The sequence below is a fragment of the Miscanthus floridulus genome, chromosome 17 (assembly GCF_019320115.1).
Source record: "Miscanthus floridulus cultivar M001 chromosome 17, ASM1932011v1, whole genome shotgun sequence".
Classification (NCBI taxonomy): domain Eukaryota; kingdom Viridiplantae; phylum Streptophyta; class Magnoliopsida; order Poales; family Poaceae; genus Miscanthus; species Miscanthus floridulus.
In genome coordinates this window covers 91,719,556-91,728,501 of record NC_089596.1, presented here as the reverse complement: position 1 = coordinate 91,728,501, position 8,946 = coordinate 91,719,556, and the positions used below count along the sequence as shown (strand labels likewise).

Here is an 8,946-nt window from a genome sequence, read left to right as displayed (position 1 = left end):
GGCTGTAAACTTACAACCCGCTTCTCCTCCGCTCTCTCCTCCACCTCAGCATTTAGTCGGCTTACAGCCTGCTATTATACTTGCTCTTATATCAGGACCGTTAGATTGATTTCTCATATTTAGATCTGAAGGTCTAAATTAGTTTTGTTGTGGGCCACACAAAAATCTTACGCCCACATCTTACGTTTACGCGTTCCTGCCATAGAGAAACACCCGGAGCTCGTGATTTTTTTCACCCAACTCTCGACGTACCCGCCCGCTACCGATCCATCGTCACCCGATCACCTTAATTTTCCCCCTCCTGGTCTGATCTAGGCATCTAGCCATCTAGGCCGCCCCCTCCCCTCGTCGCTCCGCTGCCGCCTGGGTCAGGGTCAGATCCATCCGACCGTGCTGCTGCCGCCGCTCGAGGCCGCGCGGGGGGCACACGACGCTGCCGCCGCTCGGGGCCGCGCGATTGGCGCACGCCACCGCCACTCGACGAGTAGCCACCGCCGGATTAGCCACCACCGTCACGGCCCCTGACTCCCGCAGCACGGCGTCGTTGGCCTCCACTTCGCCGTCCTTACAGCCCGCCACCCAGCGACCTCCAGCGACGGTGCTGATGCCGGCGTCGAGCGCGACCCCGCCGCCGTCTCCGTCATCCCCACCTGTGCCTTCGACGCCCTGCATCCCTGGCCGACAGCCCCTGTTTGGAATAAGCTCGAGAGTAGTAGCACAGTATGAATTATTTAATCTTGCATTGTTCCCTGTTTCGTGTTTCTAACAATTTGTTTTATTATGGGTTCTTGATCTTATCATTATATCCCCGCATGCCTCACCTCTGTTTTTTTCTCTGGTAGTCAGGTTTGATCGTTTCAATGGAATCAGGATAATGTGACGTGCCACTTTATCTTGTTTCCCTTTGGATCTGATCAGCCGAGCAGACATGATGGTTTGAATTCTAGAGTATTTTGCTTGTGATCCCCGTATGTAAACTTAGGCTACCACTATCAAATCAACCAGCATCTGTCGAGGTAGTGACAACAAATATATGGAGTTGATTTTGGTTAGCACTGGGAGTTGCCTTTTCTGAAGAATTTTTATGGTTTCAGTAATTACAACTGTGGGTATTGCTCAGGCTGTATGACAATTCAGTTTACAGATGCTGCCATATCAGTTTCTCCTCCAAGGTCATGATAAACTCAGCAATAGTGTGTTATGGAACTCTCTCAATGATATCTCAAGATTTAATTTTCTAATGTTGCTCACTATTTGGCTTGACAGGGCTAAAATATTGAGGATGCGACACAGTTGTCTTTGAAAGGAGACATTGATGTCGAGTAGGTTTTGGCTGTTATTTGCCCACTTCACCTCCTACTTTCGCAACAAAAAATTATCTTGAGATATCTAAACAGTGGAAGGTCTCACCCTTGCCAGCTGAACCTGTTCAACCTTTTATTGGCATCCTGTCATCTGCTAACCAGGAGATCATCTAGTGTTGTTGCTCGCTTCTTTGGTGCTTTGGTAGGTTTCTACAGCTGAATTATTAGTTCAGTAGTAATTTACTGTTCAAAATTCTAATTAACAAAACGCTTCACAGAATGGAATAAAGGAGGTCAATGAAGAGCTGAAGGAGGCAGATTACTTTGGGGAAATTGTTATAGCTCCATTCGTGGATATGTCACATATGAGGTAAGACTATTTTTCTGTACAGTTAAAGAGCTGTCGCATGTACATTATGCCACTTCTTAAAAAGGCTAAAAGAAACCCTTTTCTGTACAGTTAAAGAGCTGTCGCATGTACATTATGCCACTTCTTAAAAAGGCTAAAAGAAACCCTATTTTGTTTTGTATTTTTCCGTAGCATTAGCACGGCCACAAAAACAGTGACACATCATCATTTTGTAGGATTGTTCTTTTCATGGAGCAGCGTGCTTGCCAGTTTTTAGATACAGGTTTTTAGAAAACTACACTTCAAATTTGATAGAATTAACTTTGGACTTAACGTAGCCCGTAGCGTTAGCACGGACAATACACACACAATTGTGGCACCCAGTGTGTTGAAAAAGCCTACTTGTTCCGTCACACACAGACCTCACCTCCTGCTCCATGTTCAAACATTTCAGTTCCATGGTCATCTTTTTCTTCAGTTATTCAGTCTTATGTGCTCGACCTTGACTTTGATGCATGTCTGAATTTACACAATAAACTGAATTTTTAAGACATTCTAAATTTCCATGTAATGACTTCTATCTAAATCGTAGCATTGGTAGAGTTAGCTCCTACAGGGTGAAAAAAGAAGAAATCATTGACAATATTAACCTTGAAATTTTGACTCATGTAAGAAAATTTCAATGGAGAAAGCTTTTTGGGACATGGTTACAGAATCAATCAGAGGAGACATACCAAACTACGGTTATCTGGTCAGCCTGGTATAGGGACTAGGGAGTCAGGGAAGCATTGGTAGATTTAGCTCCTACAGGGTGGAAAGAATAAATCATTGGCAATATTAACCTTGAAATTTTGACTCAGGTAAGAATATGTCAATTAAGATTGTGGATTATGGTGAACCGTGATACATATATGAGACAAATATATATTGCGTTTGGCGGGAAGTTACTTTAATCAGGTTCCCAGGACAAACAATACCGGACAAATTTTGCAGAAATCTTTGGATAAGCTACAAAAACTATATTCTCCTGCAAAGGAACACGAGATGAAAAAGAGTCATGACAACTTATTGGGAGAATTGATCGAAGACCCTTAATCAAATTATGGAATCCAAATTCATTTGTTGTTTCTGTTATCAAGGGTGTGCCAACTATGGAGGAATTAGAAGTCTTTATTGTATTGACTCTGGTTTCAAATAAACTGATGAGCTATATGTGAAATTACAATATTACCTCATGAATAAATGTCCTCAACGAGACAGGCTCTAAGCAGAAGTCAGTAGAGCACGCCTCCATTAATTGAAACCAATGATTAAAGGATAAAATGTAGTGGAGTACGGAGCGACTGAGTGGCAGACTTACACGTTGCAAGCTTTTCTCGATATTAGTTAATTTAGTTTTTTCCTTATTAACTGCATACAAGCTTTATAAAACAAATACATACTGTAATATTTTAAGAAAACCATGGTGTCACATTATTAACAAGAGAAAAAAAAAGATGCTGCCAATACCATAGACACGTGCGTGCCGTTCATGGCAACTAGCACGTACAAACAAATCCAAAATTTTAGTGGGTTGGCGCCTTCAGCGGCCACACTGGCGCTCACACGGCCCATCTTTTTTTTACTCCATTTATCCTGTCATCTCTGCCTCTCACCATTGGCTCTCGTATTCCATCTCTCATGCCCGCAAAGAAGGTGGCGGCGGCGGTCCTCCTCTGAGCGCACCCCTGCTGCCCGATGGTGGTCCTCCTCCGAGCGCACCCCCGTGGACAGGCCGAGCACCACCTCTCCGACTCGGCAGCGCGGCCCTCCGTCCCCGACCCGGCGCTGCGCACTCCGTCCCTTTCTCCCCACCCGGCGGCGCCCGCTCCGTCCCCGACCTGACGGCACACACTCCCTTCTCCGACTCCGTGGCGCGAGCTCCCCTCCCGTTCACAGTCATCCTGGAGGCGCATACACCCTCCATTACTCCCTATCTCCTCTCCCATACCCCTTATTTCTTTCTCCCAAACTGACACTGATCTCTTACCTCGGTTTGGCTCCTGGGTGTGGGCGTCCACCGAGTGGTCGGGGTGGTATACACGCTGACGGCCGGCGTTCTTGCACGGCTGGATGAAATGGACACCTCCAAGCCCGCAACCAAGCAGATGCCTTGCCTAGGTAAACCGCCCTCCCTCCTAGATCTACATGACTTTTTTATTTGATGAAATATCTGCAATCCGATGGTTCTGTGTCCAGCTAATTGAGGAGAATTAGACTGTTTAGATTAGGTGCGTTCGCTGCATTTTTTATTAGTATAAGTGTGTACACATGTAATCCATTTAATTCTGCGATGTGTGTTGTCAGTAAGTAGAGAAATGATTTCCAGTTAGAAATTTGGAATCTGAGTATGAGTTATCTGAAATATAATCAAGGTGGAAAATTTTGGTGTACATTAGTATGATTCTGGCAGTACTTCAGTTCTTTTCTCGGTACTGGGTGAACTGTTACAGCAGCTCGAAAGTGATTACTTAATTTCATTTGGTATGATCATCATATTGTTGATGTCCTTTAGGTTAGATTTTTTTTAATTGCCTTTATCAGAAAGAATGCATCATAAGCTGCAGTTTTTACAGATGTGTAGCACTGCTGTGCTTTAGAGTTATATAATATGAAATATTTTGCTAATTACTGATCTGGCTAGGGAATTTAGTTCACAGTTGAATAAAAAAATGATCACCAACGCACAGTGCAAGCTGGTATAATCAGGCTACCTGCCATTCATACATATATTGAATTGGCTTGCCATTTTTGGAGTAGGAGCATTCTGAACTGGCTTGCCATGCAACATTGCTATGCCTTTCACTAGCCATTGATTACACCTTGTTGGCAGAGAGGCCAAAAGCGAAAGAAAGGTCAATCCAACTTCTGAATGTTAATTTTATTTATGTTTGATCTCATCTGTACCAAAGAAATAACAAAATGACATATTGAGATCTCAACATCATTATCAAGCTATGTTATTTCTACCTCTGTGCATACTGCTGCTGTGATCATATCTGGGTATGCTACTGCTGTCAGCATGCTGTTTTTTTTGTTCATCTCTGAGATCATATCATGTTCAATTTTTGTCATCCTCCATAGGATGTTGCTTCTGTGATCATATTTCAGATAATAACAAGATATTTTTGTTACCTGCCTGGTTCCTTGTGATTTTCTACCTATTATGGAGTAATTAATCCGGTCCATGCTTTCAAGCCAAACCCAAAGACCAATTTGCAGGAGAACCGGAGAATAGAAGAATAGTAGATTTCTTTTCTCACCACCTGAAGAGCCTACACATGTTTTCCTAGCCTTGTAGAACTGGTAATTTGTCATATGCAACTCTCTAGAATGTATGAGCTATGAAGGCTGGATTTTTTTTATCAGAGGTGAGACCTTCCTTCTCATAGGTACATGTACTCTCTGCATGCCATTTTTGCCGTGAAGATAGCAACACGTTTGGGGCTAATGCCAAAAAAGTTTCATGCAATGTCTTGTCGTATTAGCAAAACAATGAACTTTCAGTGCTCAGTTCAGTGCTATGAAAATAGCTTTGACAAAGCACAATTAGCTAAGTACTTTAAATTTGATAGAATTAACTTTGGACTTAATGTGGCCCGTAGCGTTAGCATGGGCAATATACTAGTAGTTAGTAGTTGATGAATTTGTCATTTCAAGCTGGAGCAATTGGTTGCTGTGATACTTGTCGCTGGTTCGCATTGGCTGTAATAAATACGTTAGGATTTGTGGGTGGATTAAATTTTCTTCTAGGAATAATCATATGATTTTGGTTCGTTTTGGACAACAGGTGCTTCTGGTCATCATCGTTGAGTACTAGCATTTTAGTTCTAGTGCAGAATGCAATTGGGTAAGAGTGATCCTCTCTAGCTATATTTTCCTTGGCGGTCTAGTGCAGATGTGTAGCACTATTGTACTTCTGATGTTCTAAATATAGTTTACCTAGTAGAAAGTGCCATCTGCTCCTAGACATTCACTAATTTGCTGCTTGATTGGTACTAGGTACTTATTTAGTTAGTTCAAAATTCTGGTAGCCTTACTGTCCCAGCTCCCAACTAGTGCTGAGGTGACGAATCAATAATACTAAAAATTATTTTTGATAGATTCTTTGCATTATTCATCAAATTATCTCAACAGACTGCACTGATCTCAATATATATTACCTCTTGTGCCATCCCTTTGCTTGTTTCTGTTGCTCCATGTCAACTTCTTCATTTTGTAAAATTGTTTAATTAAATTGGAAGTTTCTCTTTGCCTGGTTGATAGATTAAATATTTATTCATAAATATTGACAAACTGTCCGTCAATTAGAAAATGTATTAGAATGGTAGTGATGAAGCATTCATATAAATGAGAACTTGTCAGAACTCTTCTTGATTTATGTGAATGTATGATATTTCTAGGAGGTTTACCAAGCTGTACAACGCAATCATGGATGACCAGGAGGCAGCTGAAGTGATGAAGAAATGCAACAATGAGAAGGGAGCCTCTCACAAGAAATGAAGTGTGTGATCATGGGGTGGATCTTTTGTCATGAATAAACACAAGTCTTACCTGGTGGTCATCTCTTGTAGTGGTTGCTAATTAGTTTGTCGCTTGTATGAACCGTGATGTATATGTGTATATATGACCTGGTAGTTGGCATGGAAGCACTATATGTAGGTAGTTGGTTTGAATGAACTAATGTTAGTTTGTGGCTATGTTTGGAACCACGATCTATATATGTATATATGACCAGGTAGTTGGCATGAACTAATGTCAATTTCGTGGCTATGTTTGCCTCCAAAATCTTGACTAAAATATACTGTATATTTAAGCGGGCAATTATAGGCAAGACTAGAATTCCTCGGTATGCTAATAGCACGAATTAATAAATCTATAGCATGGGAGAGTACGTGTCCACGAGGTTATCAGAGAAAGAATTGTCAATGCAAATGGCATGTGTTGGGTGCTGCAGTGTCAACATCTTGATGATCAAGGGAGGGGCGTCGGTGTTTCTTGATCTCTAGGACACCGATGTCTCCTATCACGTCAGGAGTGTGGAGTTGGTGCCTGTTTTTCTAGTCCTTCACACCTAAAGGTGCACCAGATAGGAGTGTTGCAGTACAATACCATATTACAACGACACTAGAATTATATAGCAACCAAACACACCTATGGCAATTGCAACATACTATTGCATCACTTTAGGTATTTAGTTGCAATAAACAGCTACCTATTGCAATGGTCGTGGGAAATATTACAACCAACAAAAACTATGGCAATAGCAACAAACTATTACATCGCCTTAGAAATTTAGTTGCAATAAACAGTTACCTATTGCAATGGTCGTGATAAATATTACAACCAACAAAAACTATAGCAATAGCAACAAACTATTGCATGGCCTTAGAAATTTAGTTGCAATACTCGGTCTACCTATTGCAATGGTCGTGAGAAATATTACAACCCAGCAACACTGTGGCAATCATTTCAAGCAATAGCAACAATGTTCTATTTGGTTGCAAGAGCACCGGACAGTTACAACGCAAATCAATATTAATGCAACTAAATATCAATCATGGCAATATTATTAACCAATAGCAACACTTTTCAAAAATGGGTTGCCATAGGTCTCACCTCTTGCAACGCCGAACGTAAAAATTGCAATGCACTATTTTTGTGGCAAAACAGTCCCCCTATTGCCACATTTTTGGACAAATATTGCAAAACACACCCCTGTTACAACACAATTTGTGGTGATGCAAATGGCCTCAAGTGGCAATAGGGTCGAAATCTTGTAGTGATATAATGTTGCTAACCCTGGTGATGTAGGCAAGAAGAATGTATCCACCTCTTGTCATGATTTATTAGCTTTGCCATGTTCTTCATAAATAGATGCTTGTTCTACCTCTATGTCTTGTGAGACTAACCTTTTGAAGGAGAACAATGAGCTTAAAATGAAGTGAAGAAATTGAGCAATAAGTTAGAGAGGTGCTACAACTCAAAAGTCACCTTTGAGCACATGTTAAAGACTCAAAGAAACTTCGGTGACAAGAGTGGCCTTGGCTTCAAAAAAAAGATGACAAAGGGCGAAAGAAAAAGGGCAACGAAGATGAAGAAGCAACTACAATTGAAGTTGTCTCACTCCATGTGCTACCGGTGCCATGAAGCGGGACACCTTGAAAATGGATGCCCAAACATTGAGAAGCTCAAGAAGATGAAGGAAGAAGAGAGGCTCAAGCATGTGAAGTGCTTCAAGTGCCGCATATAGTATGTGCCCAACCAAGCAAGTCATAAAGCAACAAGTTGAGCCTCAATCAAAGCCACAAGTTGAGCAAGAAAAGAAGCCCCAAGAGCAAATCAAGATCAACCATGATGATGGTGGTAACTTGATGAAAAAGAAAAAGAAAACAAGAAGGGGTGAAAGAGCAAGACATCCAATGCTTATTCAAGATGCCAAGATGATGAGCAAGAATCAAGATGAGAAGAAGGTGTATGCTCACATCAAGTGCTTCAAGTGTGAAGATATGGGACACTTTGCCTCGAGGTGTCGTACCAAGCTTAAGAAGAGGACTCAAGCAACTATGAGAGGCAAGGCAATGAGAAGCAATACAAGAGCAAGGAAGAGAAGGCTCTAACCAAGAGAAATTGCTACTCATACCGGGAAAGGGGACACATGGTTCATTCATGTCCCCTAGGTAATACTTCTAAGCTCATTTCAATTGATGATAATATTGTGCTTAGAAAGGATGGTGGTGGTACCTCTATGGTTGCTATTGCAAAACATCCCGCTATTCATACTAAGGCTACGCCTAAGTATGTTGCTCCTAACTTGAGAGGACCCAAACTAGTTCGGGTACCATCAAAACATGGATGATTGTTTGTAGGTAACATCGGCATTGGAGACTTGGTTCATGTGGTATTCATCTTGTAAATCATGTGATTGAGCCAAGTAATGAAGAATGATAATCATCAACCCAATGCCATGTCAAATTAGTGAAGTCCAAATGTGCTACAACATACAAGTGTCATTCAAGTTGTGGATGATTTGTTGGATTATTCAATGGCTTGCAATTAATTGAGTTGAAGCTTGCTAATTGAAATATCATGAGCTAACCAAGGTATATCTCTTGTTGATCATTTCATTTGGGTGCATATGAGTTGATTGAATTGGATAAATATGCAATATTGCTTGCTATGAGATGTTTGAATGGATAAATAGCTTAGTAATCAAGTTTGGATTGATTTGTGTTGTATAAATTCATGAGATGA

General features: G+C 41.3%; 1 long non-coding RNA gene across 4 annotated transcripts; it reads left to right on the top strand.

Moving 5' to 3' along the window:
* The first annotated feature begins 247 nt into the window (after positions 1–247).
* LOC136516897 (uncharacterized) lies at positions 248–6,444 on the top strand. 4 transcript variants are annotated; one of them, XR_010774147.1, is made up of 9 exons: positions 248–720; positions 847–1,016; positions 1,095–1,172; positions 1,267–1,322; positions 1,420–1,506; positions 1,583–1,674; positions 3,349–3,813; positions 5,483–5,542; positions 6,096–6,444. It is a non-coding gene; the product is annotated as an uncharacterized lncRNA (long non-coding RNA). The 4 variants fall into 4 exon arrangements; XR_010774145.1 differs by having other exon boundaries at positions 843–1,016; XR_010774144.1 differs by having other exon boundaries at positions 248–1,016.
* The last annotated feature ends 2,502 nt before the right edge of the window (positions 6,445–8,946 follow it).